This window comes from Cyanistes caeruleus, chromosome 5 (assembly GCF_971803275.1).
Source record: "Cyanistes caeruleus chromosome 5, bCyaCae1.hap1.1, whole genome shotgun sequence".
Lineage (NCBI taxonomy): Eukaryota > Metazoa > Chordata > Aves > Passeriformes > Paridae > Cyanistes > Cyanistes caeruleus.
In genome coordinates this window covers 40,622,459-40,635,113 of record NC_141705.1, presented here as the reverse complement: position 1 = coordinate 40,635,113, position 12,655 = coordinate 40,622,459, and the positions used below count along the sequence as shown (strand labels likewise).

General features: G+C 38.9%; 1 protein-coding gene across 32 annotated transcripts in view; it reads left to right on the top strand.

The window, feature by feature from the left end:
- RAPGEF2 (Rap guanine nucleotide exchange factor 2) overlaps nucleotides 1-12,655 on the top strand; it is a 181,900-nt gene that overhangs the window by 25,213 nt on the left and 144,032 nt on the right. The window contains exon 1 of one of the 32 annotated variants that reach the window (XM_086887890.1): nucleotides 7,103-7,209. The exons of the other annotated variants lie outside the window; for them this stretch is intronic. The gene's annotated coding sequence lies outside the window, so the exon portion shown is untranslated. Of the gene's footprint in view, nucleotides 1-7,102; nucleotides 7,210-12,655 lie in introns of those variants that run through there. 32 annotated transcript variants of the gene reach the window in all.

Here is a 12,655-nt window from a genome sequence, read left to right as displayed (position 1 = left end):
TGTAACCCAACTGATGCTCTTGGTAAAGTGTCCCTAACCCTCCTCATTCTGGGTTTGAAATTAAAGGAGGCAGAGTAAGGATTGACTTTACCTGGATGCTTATCTGTTGTATTTGCATAATTTAATGGAGGGAAGGAAAGAAGAGAAAGATGGTTATGATGACTTGTGAGTTTTCTGGCCTGGAGTTTGGAAGACCCTAGAGAGGGGAGTGGTGGACGAAGAAGTGCTTAGAGAATTAATGAAGAAGGGGAAGGCAGACGAATGAGAATGTTCAGCGACCGTATTTGTAGTGAGATCCTGCACAGAGAGAGTTTGCTGCAGAGGACACGATAAAGCAGGTGACTCACCAGCTGCCTGGTGGCACGAGGGGCCCAGGGCTGTGCTGTAGAGGCAGCCGGTGTGCATGTGCTTGTGGAGGATGTGCCAGCTGATGCTGTGGGCTATCTTTTTTGGCGCTTAATTTCTCTGATTCAGTTTTACAGCACAGCTGCTGTGTGGGACCAGCTCCTGGGTGCAACTGTTGCTATATTTATGAAGTGCAAATGCGCAGGATTCATCTCTGACTGTGACAAGAAAGGTTATAGATAATAAAATGGTAATAGTTTGGTAATTAGAGAGGTGCCACTTCCTAAATCAGCTTAAGCTGTGCTTTTCTTATAAACAATTGTAGTCTTTTGTTTACTACAGCAAACAACTTTTACACAGCAGAAAAAATGGTGTACAGAAATTGTCCTAACACTGAATCAATATGTTCAAGTATGATCTCATTCAGTTCCCTAAATGGATTTTGTCTTTATGTCTAAAGCAGCAGCTGGTGGAGCTGGGGAGTTGTGATACCACCGAACAGTAACCTCCCAGAAAGTGCAACAGCACAGGTTTCTCCATTTCTGTGCCTCTTGGAGCTTTTGCCTGTAGCAGGAGTTATGTTTAAATGAACAAAAACATTTGGGATTTTTCTGATCGTAGTGAAAACTGGGGCAAAAGAGGGGCAATATTTTTCTTTTAGAAGTACTAATTCCAGGTAATGGGACTCATCACTCAGTAGCTATGCAAAGGATAAGCACTATGCTCTTACTGTCAGTATTTTTAGAGCTGGGTTCACTGTGCATGCTATTTAATGCTGAAAAATGAGTTTAATACAGGAAGTCCTGTTTGGGTGCTGCTGGGAGGATGGCAAAAGAATGCATATCAGAAACAAACTTCTTCAGCAGAACAAACAGCTGTTTTTGAGCCTCATTTGACAGTTATGGATAGCTCCGAGCGTCACGCTTTGGTTTTGGTTTTTTGGTCCTCTAATTTCAAAGAAAAATCTCAAAGTAGTAATATCTCTATATTTGTCAGGATTGGCTGATGTCTGGACTAGGTGAATGAATCTGAATTATGTTCCTTTTACATTTCTCACTTTTGATCTGTAGACTCTGCTTATATCAAATCTGCTAATTTATCAGCAGCTTAGTATTTTAAATATAACTTTACTTATACTAGCTTTTCTAAGTTTGTTATTGTGTGCCTAGTCTCATTTGTAGGCACTGAACTTTGGTTTTACAGATCTATCTCTCCTTCCTTCTTTCAAAGGAACCTATTTATAGCTCAGCAGAGCAAACATCTTAGCAATGTTTTTCAAACTGTGTAACTGCTGTGGATCATGAGAACTAGAGAGCTGAGGAAATAAAGTTGCTATTTTCCTAACTGTAATTGATTTTCTCCTTCACTCATTTCTTATGAATTAGAGAACAAAACTGAAAGCTTAATTGACAGCAGATATATTCAGCAGAAAAAAAAATTAAAGGATGAATTGGGGAAGTAATTTTTTCTTCAATGAAAATGTTGAGGATTTTCCTGTCTTGTTGATTGTGATGGGCTTATTGAATGCTGAATGGTGCTGGAGTTACTTGTATAACTTGGATAAAAGTATGTTAAGTTGGTTTTGGTTTTGTTGTGGTTGAACAAATGTTTCTAAGTAATATTTTAACTCAGGTTTATGAGCAAATTGGTATTTCTGTGACTTTTTCAGAAAGTTGTTACGTGGGCAGCTTATTTTTTTCTCAGCAGTGGAGGCCTGCTTAGATGGCTCAACTAATCCATTCCTCTCTTATCTTTTTTACATAGCTTAATGCTTAATACACTGAAGATGCTCAGCTAGGAAGCATGAGCTTAACACAACTGTGACCATTCTAAATTCTTCTGATTCATTTTGAATAGCCCAGAACTGTTGAGAGGAGGAGGGAAAGTGGGAGAAACAATACTTTGTTATCCCCAAATTGAGCAATAAGTTATCGCTGCATGGGGTTTCTGAGAAATCGGAAATTGTTGGTCTCCAGAAGATGAAGCTTTGATTACACCCTCTGAAATGTTGCTTGCCTTTATTTATTTTTTTCAAAATTCTGGTCAAGGCTTTCTGTCCAGTTTTATTACAACTTTTGAACTCCTTCCACAAATGTGAGTGGATTTTTATATTAAATGTCTTACAGAATTGGTGTCAGCTCAGAGTTGCAGAAGGAGAATAATATGCTTGGCACACAGTGAATCCTGATGCAGGCAGCTGATGAACAGTGGGGAAAAAAAGGACATTTTAAACTTAAAATATGCTCATCAGAAGAATCTTGTAATAGAAATTACTAAGTGGGAGAAACCCACTTAGATTTGGTTCAGTGTTGATTGCTCTACTGCATGCAGTGAAGTTTTTGCTTCTCTTTCAACTGTTTTAATTCAGTAGTTGCTGCAGTCTGTGCAGCTCTGTTCTTGCTGACAGCATCAGGTAGGCATGTTTATTATGGTGGGGTGTTTTGAAAGCTTTAATGGCAAGAAGAGTTCATTCACCTATTTGTAACTCATGGCATTCAGGGTGTAGGTGAAGGCTGAAAAAGGATTGTGTCTCAGAGGTATGCAAGAACTACAGTTTCTCTGTTTCACCTCATGGAAGAAAATGATCTATGGTTAATCATGTTGCCTTCATCCTCCTCATTATGGTGCCAAAAAGTGGGAAGTGTAATAGGGAAGGATGTGTGCCAGAGCTGAGATGGCAAGATAGGTCCAAGGGAACTCAACTTACAGGTTTGAGCATCCTGAAACCAATTACCATGCCTGGGCTGGTACTAAAGAATGAGGAACTGGGGATACCTCTCTCCTTAGTAGTATTAACTTCATAATTGTCAAATTGACACCTGAGTATAATCCCAAGTGTCTGTCACTTGCTCATCTACATGCCCTGTTTCTTAAGCTGAAAACAAGCTTAGCTTGGGACAGACACGGGCAGGGGCTGGAGAGGAGTGAGTGACACCGCTCAGCAGCAGGCACCATTACCCTCGGTGAGTTATACTAACTTCCTACCTACTCTATTAAACTATGTTACTACTCCAAACAGCAAAGTAAACAGTATAAACCTTTACCTATTAAACTCCCCTGAGCAAGGCAGGGCACCATTCTGCCTGCTAATAGTACTAATAGCAGGAAATGAATGACTTAATTTCCCTCTCTTTTGCTGACAAATTGCTCTTCTAAAGTGGGCTGGGACATTGAGTTGGAATGAAAAAAACAACCCTCACTGGTATTTCAGTCATGGTGGTTTCTGTGATTTACTTTTTTTTTTTCCTTTCCCTTTTTGTTTTTTAAACTTTTAAACAGGTCTTCCCAAGACTACAAATAGTTGAATACACTGTGCTTACTACTGCTTGACTTGGTAGAATGCTTGTGCTTGGTCACATGCTCTCTTTGTTCCTTTTTATTTTATAGCAAGCATAACCATAATCTTAAAAGCCAGCCATTCTAATTATGGAGGTAATAAATAGTTAAAGTAGCTGTAGCCCAATGATGCAAGCCATTGTACCATCTCCTACAGGTGTTTTCTCATAAAGGGCAGATGGCTGATATGTTACTGACTCCTCAGGGACAGCAAATTAGGAGAAGGTAGATATATTTACTACTTCTAGAAAACAAATTTAACTCCATGTAATTTCATTCTTTTAAAGGTTTCTCCTTGCTTCTGTCCTTGACAGAAAGGTTTATGTAACCTTTATTAAAAGGACAATGAAGAAAAAATACAGAATTTTGATCTTGCTTTTTAAGTTACAAGGCTTTTGTTTATGTGGGTGAGCATGTATAAATTATAATGGTTTGTATATAGAATTTGAATAAGTATTACCAAATCTAAGCTATCAAAAATCACGTGGTAGGCTTCATCTAATAATCTGGTTTATTATTAAATGAAAAGAGTGTTTATTTTGTTTTTCTACATGATACACTTGAGCCTTTTTTTAGGACTGAAATAGAAGCCACTGGGTGACTGAATCCATCCTTTGCCGTGTCAGACTGCTGTGCAGCAGAGTATTCCCTAAACTGTTTGTATTCCTTTAAAATTCCCATTGCAGTGGTGCCTGTGTTACTAGGTCAGCTTTGTCTTTTAATAGTCTTGTGTATATTCTAGTTAACTTTATTTCTAGAGAGCTGCAATTGCCTGTGACCTCTTCTGTGTTTTACCATAGCCACTGTTTTGGAAATACTCTCTTGCAGAACAGACTTTTCTGCAGCTCGCCTGGTTTTGAATTAATCTGAAGGAAATTACTTGATTGGATCTTGAGAGTGATTTGCAGAAAGGCTTGAGTTGTTTTGCTGTTATCATAGTATTTAATTCTCTCATGGCTACATTATGGGCTCTCAAAACTGTCATATTATGAAATAGTAGGCAAGTATTTTTTTTTATTAGTTCATAAATATTTTTTCATTATGTATGACTTTAAGTGCTTTCATTTGTCATAGGCATAATTTAGAAAACAGTTTAATAGTGAAAAGATTACAGTGATACCTTTCTGTGCTACTTTGCTGGATTCCCTTTTAACTAAATATTTGGATTTTGTGTTTCTTTGTAACTTGTTATGTTCTCCATATTTACAAGTGTTCTATGTGGCACTACAGTGGTAGCTGTGTTCTACGTGGTGTTGGTTAGAACCATCTGTCTTTCTGGATCCTGTCTAAGAAAGCAACAAAAAAACATAACCAAATGTAACTAAAAATGTGGATTTGGGTATATTGTTGCCTACATGTTGTAATGAATTTTATTTTTCCCTGTGACCTCTACATTTGGTCAAAACTCCTATATTCTTGTATATGATAATAATAGTTGACAAGACTGTTTTCTTATGTGACATATTCCAGTGAAGCCACTGCAGGGGCTCTGTGCCCTGTGTGTATTTGCCCATCACTTGTCAGACCCACTGGAAGACCAAGCATGGCTGAACTTGGGCTTGATCAGCCCCTCAGATTTAGAACATCAGCCTTTGTCCTTTGTGTCTTTTGCTGATGTTTTGCATCTGGTAGTTTACACTTCTGTATCCATTTTTTTATTTTTTCTCCTAGTGACTGTTGTTTTACCCCTCATATCATACAGTGTTGTTTTGTTCATGGCTACTAGTAAAGATATAAATAAGATGGTATCTAATCTCCCATTAAACATTTTGGACCAGCCCTGTTGCACCCTCAGCAAGTTTGCAGGTGACACCAAGCTGAGTGGTGCAGTTGACACACCTGAAGGGTGGGATGCTGGACAGAGGGACCTGGACCGGCTGGAGAAGTGGGCCCATGGGAACACTGTGAGGTTTAACAGGACCAAGGTGCTGCAGCTGGGTTGGGGAAATCCCCAATATCGAAACAGGCTGGGGATGGACAGGGCAGGAGCAGCCCTGCCCAGAAGGACTTGGGGGTGCAGGTGGGTGAGAGGCTGGACATGACCCAGCCATGGGCACTCCCAGCCCAGAGAGCCAAATGTGTCCTGGGCTGCATCCAGAGCAGTTTGGGCAGCAGGGGAGGGAGGGGATTCTGTCCCTCTGCTCTGCTCTGCTGAGATCCCAGCTGGAACCCTGCATCCAGCTCTGGGGGCCCAGCACAGGAAGGAGATGGTGCTGTTGGAGCGAGTCCAGAAGAGGCCACCAAGTTGATTAGAGGGATGGTGCACCTCTTCTATGAGGAAGGGTGAGAAAATTGAGGCTGTTCAGCTTGAAAAAGAGGACTCCAGGGTGACCTAATTGCTGCCTTCCAGTACTTACAGGCCTACCAAAAAACATGGAGAGAGAGTACTTGCAAGGGCATGTGGTGACAAGACAAGGGGGAACGACTTGAAACTAAGAGTAGGTTTAGATTAGATATTAGGAAAAATACTTGACTGTGGGGGTGGTGGGACACTGAAACAGGTTGACACAGAAGTTATGGGTGCCCCATACCTGGAAGTATTGGAACTAAATGTTAAGTTCCCTTTCATCTGCAAACCATTCTATGGTTCTTTCTTTACTGTCTACTAAGGTACTTGAAGAAGCTTTGGATGTTCAGTTTGCTTTGCAATTTTCAGCTCTATTTGATTTATGATGATAATACTTTGTTACAGCCAGGTGACAAACTGTGGCTGCTGTTACGGAGCTGCTTATGCAAAGAAAGAGAGGAGATGAGTTCTTGGGAGTGTGGGAAGGTAGTAAAGATACATTTTTCAAAAATACCTGTCAAGATTTGTCATCTCTTTTAAGACACTGGTATAGTAGAATGAGTTCTAAAACTGCATTGGTAATGGCTGAGCACGGAAACATCTGCAAATGGATATAAACACGTGCTGGCTGCAAGTAAAGAGATTTTGCCAAAGTAAGGATGTGAAAGCCACGTGTCTCGTTCTGTTCTCGGTCTCCAGTATAGTCCTTCTTTCTTCTGATGGACAAATAAATGATCAAATTTCATCTGTCTGTATCTTGGGTGTTTGTAGAACAAATTTTTGAGCAGGCTATATTGATTCTATCAGTATTTTTTTCAAAACTATTGTTATCTGGAACATATAGGCAAGCTGTCATATAGCAAATGCTATAGGCTAAGTATTGGTGATGCCAGGCAAAGAGAGAGGTGTAGACTTGTTCACACAAATATTTAATTTTGTGTAAAATGACTTATTAACTTTTTTCCCAGTCCATCTGGTAATTGTAAAAAGAACAACAGTATAAGAGTTGCTTGTTAAAATTGTGGTTATTATTAAAGAAATTGAAGAATGTTCAAGCACCTAATATTGGAGATAATGAACCTAATTTAATTAAATGAAATGAATGTAGTGTCTCTGTAATTCTTGGGATTCTAGGTTGAATGCAAAACTTTGAATTAGTTGAGCAAGAAGATTTCCTTTTTATGGAAGATACTAAACACGTCTGTCAAACCATTTCTCAAGAGTGTGCTGAGAAAATAACAGTAAGTCTCAAATTCCAACATTTTGCACTTGCAATTCTGTGTTTCAGAAGATGAGTGGGTAAATTTAAATTTGAAGAGCTACAAAAGACCCTTTAGGAGCTAATGCCTTAAAAAAACCCAAAAAAACAAAAAAAAACCACCCCAAAAAACAACAACAAAAAAAACCCCCCATAGACAAGGAAAGAAAGATGCTTTTTTTGTTATTGTTGTTTGGGTTTTTTTTGTTCTCATTCTGGAATAGCAAGTTTTCCTTTTCATCTTAAGCAACAATAACTATTCAGTGTGCAGCATGATAACTGTACAGAAAATTGCAAATGCTTATTCATTGACCACAAATCCAGTGAAAGGTTGTAGGGCTAGTATTCATCTGTATATTCTCTGCACTGTTTCACCATTCACATCTCAGATACAAGTACAAAGCAAATTTAAATGTTTGTGCTATTTGTGAGACAATGAAGTAGTACAGGATTTTTTCTAAAGCGGAATCAATATAAATATATAAATGCAAAAGGCTACATAAACATTTGTGTAGCAAGTCCATGGGGGTTGGGAGCCATGCAGAGGAGAGGAGGAAGGAATGCTTCTTTAATTTGCTGGTGCTGTGATACCTCTGGGAAATAAAGAAGTAGGGAGAACAGTACAGTTGATGATCTTTCATCAATCCTGTCTTTGCTGTGGCGGAAGTGCTCAGAGGGGTTGTACTGCAATAGCTGTTCTTCCACAGAGTTTGTTTTGCTGGGAAGAAGGTGATATTTCCTTATACAGTAAGGAAGGTGCTTCCTTTTACCCCCCTGCCCCCCGTGCCTTTGTGTTTGTGCTGCAGCTGACTTGGTCCAATTATACTCTCTATTTTAAGTGGCTGTTACAGCGCTGCTTTCTTCTGACAGTAGCTCATACATAACAAAGCAACCTCAGTGTACACGATATATGGCTTTGCCTATTTTATGCTTATAGTGGTTGGAGTAGGGAAAAAAAATAAACTGGAGGAGGAGGAGTTGCTTTGTACTGGAAGACAAGAAATATCGACATAAAAATCTGCCCAGAAGTCACCTGGCAGCTATAGATTTGAACAACCTGAAATATTTCTTTCTAATGAGAGTGTTGCACAGCCTTGTTACAGGGAGCAGTCTTACAAAAGGATTTCTAGATACTCAGTTCAGTCATGTTTTATACGGTACCTAATTCAGATTATGAATTTGGTGCTGCAATACTTTTTCTGGTATTCAGTTAAAGTACACCCACCATACTATTGCTTTGAGCATATGCTAAAGCAATAATATTTTTTTTCCTTTCGTCTAATGCAACTTTTGTCAACTTGATCTGAACTAGAAAAATACCTCTTTGTTATTTTATGGTGGGTAATTTTTTGGGAGAGTTGTAGTGTTCTCTGTTTACCGTAGCATCTTTTTTTAATAAATGGTGAAATGTGTGTGATGGGCAATTGGGAAAACAAGTAAACAACATTATTAAAAAAATGCACTTTTGAGACCTTTTCCAGGGCTTTGTCCAAAAATAAAAATACAATTTTTCAGGAAACATATTAGTGGCAAGCAAGTATTATGTTAAGATAATTTTCTGATGTAAAGACTTAATACCTTGTTGTAAAAATTAATGTTTGATGACAAGCTGTTTAGCTGATGAGCTTGTATAGCTACTGTATACTATTGATTTATCTGCGAGCTATGAAAGTCATTGAAATCCTTTAATTGATACTCCAGTGTTATTTTTCTCAAGAAGAATTGGAAAAATATACTCCTTTCTGAAAAAACTATATGAGAACTTAAATAATTCTGAATTGTGTGATTTTTCTAAATATAGTTTATAGTTGCATATATATGTAATTTATTATTGCATATAGTTTGCCCTTAAAAGCCAGTGAGTGACTTAGCTTGTTTTTGAATTGGATTTTTTTATGATAGTTCCAGATGGTTGTAGATTGTGTGATTCAGTATTAAAAGGATTTTTCAAAGGGTTTTAGCCGTGACTAAAAGGGCAGTAGATCATCAGTAATCTGTGGCTGTGTGAATTGGTGTGGACTTCAATTTTGAGTCTGGTCGTCTTCCTCTGTGTGAACTTTTGTCAGAGGCATGAATGTGTGTGCAGGCAGCACAACTTGCTGCTAGCAGCCTTTAATGCTTTTCTTTAATAAAAAAAAAAAACAAGTCAGTTGTCTGAAGAATAATGTAAAGCACTTGGTGAATACGCATGTCACTTTGTTACTGTTGATGGAAGTCACATTTTTCTGCTAAACACAGTCATTAATTGATGCTGAAGGCTTCTGGCACTATTGAGTGTAAAAATAGGGGTTTCCTGCTAGCAAGTACAAAAGAGAAAGTTTCCTCCAGCATAATGCATGTAAATTTTTGAGTTAAAAAAGCAAAACAGGGCTGCTTTTTCTATATTTATAATGAAGTCACTAAATTATGAGCACATTTTGGATCTGTTGGGTTGTGCTTTTCCCTCAGTCAGAATTGCTTAGAGTTTTCATTCTGACTACATCGCTTGTTTCCACCTCAAGTGCTTCTGAAAATTCTTCTCCCTAACCCTATTTTTAGTTAATTATTTTTTTTCTTGCTGCCCCCACCATGTTTCTGAGGGCTTGCCTGACTTTCAAATCTATGAAGAAAACCCAAAACTTAATACAAATCTGTCACAGTAGCATGAAGCTTAGTACAGAAAAAACACCAAAAATGGTTTGTTGGGAATATGTCTGACATATATATGACTTCCTTATATACATATAGGAAGATACATCATATGTGTCTTAAATTGAGGTTGTGTGGGAAGGTACAGTATCTTTCAGCTCAGGTGTCCCTGCATGTGGAGCTGGATTGGAATTTAATTGCCTGTGAGTGTGTGTTCTAGATGCATTATGAAAGAAGGAAACATTTTTTGTCTGAGGGACGAGGTTTCTTTCTCTGTTTGGGGTACACCCCTAACTGTGGTAGCCTGGCTGGTAGGAGCTCCTGGGAAGAGGGAGCTACAAGACATCTTGGTGAGGTGTAGCAGCTTTTTAAGGAGTGTTGCTACTCTTCCAAAGCAGATCTGTCTTCTGTCACCAACAGCTTCAGGATAACACATAGAGCAGCCACGTCCTAATGGTGAGTGTACTGTAGCCAGTGCACTGCTGTTACCTTAGTACACCTTTCTAAAGAAAAACTTAAATGATACTTTCCTAAATTAAAGGTACTTGTTGTGATGAAATGTCTGAGTATTTCTAATGTAATTTAATTTACAATAGTGCTAATTTGGATTAGGGGGTGGTATGGCTTAATATAATTGGTATCACCTCAAGAAAAAGGTACATCAGAGAGGAAATCTTTGACAATGGATCAGTGAAGTTTTATTATCTGATAAGGGTAGAAAGTGTTTTTTTGGTGCTTTTTTTTGTTTTTCCCCCTTTTGCTTTGTGAATCCTCTACTCATGACCATGGGATCCATTCTTGTCTTCTTGTGATGCAGTTGCATAAACCAGTACTGAAAGCACTTGGATTTTCTTGTGCTTCCCCACTCTTGTCTCCCTTGTTCTGTTTATCACTCAGGAGTGAGCTTGAAGTACTGGGTACCTGCAGATTGATTGGAGTGTGATACATGTTAAACCCATCCTAAACACATGTTCCTAATAAAATGTTCCTAAACTGTCATCTCAGTTGATGAGCAATAGAGGCTGTTATTCTATGCTGCTTCTGTTTCCTCCTTGAAAATCTGAGGTGTGATTTAAATACAAGTCAATATGCACAGATAGGCCATTAACTACAAAAATCTTAATGAAAGCTCAGATTTACATTTTCCCACAGGTTTTTTAAAGTATCACTGGATATGCAGTATGGGACAGGTCAGTAATCTCATAAATTATTATGAAAATACAAAGCTAGTTCCACTGTTCAGTGGTTTCTGTCGTTACAGTTCAGGTTTGTCTTATGTCAAGAGCCTGGAAAATATGAGACTTGTATAAACTATTGCATTTCTCTTCTGTTCACTTTTTTGGGCTTTTTTTTTTAAAAGATAGTGGTCCTGTCAATTCAAAGAAAGGAAAAAATACACCTTGACCCTTACTTGTAATCTTTTCATGTAACTGGTGGACTGCTGAAACAATAGCAGTCACATCTGATACAACAACATCTTACTCATAGATGGAAGCAGCTGCATCCTCTGTCTTTGCATGCACGAAGACCCATTGTTTTCAAGTCTCCTGGTTAATGAGACGGTGGGAAAATGAAGGCCTGCTATAAAGGCATTATTAAAGATAATTATTTAACACAGAAAGAAATGAAAGATGTGTCTGGTGCAACTGGCTCTTGAGGTAGGTGTAAATGAAGAAGTTATCAGTGCTGCCAGTTAGAGGATAGCCTTGAGTTTACTCGTGGGCTCTTGACATCATATTTAGCATTTGGCTCATTAGAAATACCAGTTTTCACAGGCCTGCAATTTCTGATGGCTGAGGCCTGAACATTAAATAAGTTCAGTTTGTAGGGAAAAACCCCTGCCTTGTTACATTCCTTTGCCACCACTGAGCCCATTCTTCCTTCCACACCCCCCCAGGTGGGTTATGTGCTGCAGCAGGTGCCTCTGTCCAATCCTCACCAGGTCATTGGGGCAGGCAGTTGTGGGGAGTGGGTGGCACCACTGTGGTGGTGGTGTTCAGCTAGGAAATGCTCCTCTGGTGCCAGCTGGCTGACCTCTGAATCCATACCATGGAATTTGGGAGCTGTAATAGGTTGTTAATCCTTCTGTTGTCATCCTCATTTCCCCTCCTCTGTTGGATGCCCTAGATGGAAGGAATGATTTCTGTCTTCATGGTAGAGCTCTCCCAGGCTGAGGAAAGTGCCTGAACTTCATTTTAGGTCCCTGAAAGTCTGTGGCTGAGCATCCAGGAGATCTTTTTCTGTCCATTTCAGTCAGGTGTTCAGTGGTGTCAGCACAGCCTGTGAAGCACAGAATGCAGCTCAGTACAGTGTGTTCCCCCTTGTGTAGCACATGCTCTTAGGAGCTGTAAGGTGTTCCTCATGTAGTTCATGCTGTGCCAATTAAAAAAAATACTAATTAGTAAATGTAACTATAAGATGATAGGAGCATTAGGAGTGAACATTTATTTCTTTAGTGCAAACTCAAGTGACAACAGTGCTAAGTTGGTTTAAGGTTTTTTTTGTGAAATACTCTTTTTTTAAAGCACATACCTTTGAAATCTGTTCAAATGGAAGTCTCTGACTAAATAATTAAGCGTGGAAAGATCAACCAACATACAGGAATTCTGGTTTCTTCTGTAGCATACATGGAGCTTGCAGCCAGTTTGTCTTTTGAGAGCCATCTGTCCCTGGTGTAAGGGATAAAATTTGCTGAATTCTTTGGTAAGATGACTGAATGTTTTTAAACAATCTATGCAACAAAGACTCCAACAACCCTTGAAATTTCTAGTTTGAATTGTCTTGTTCCATGTTCTGGGTTA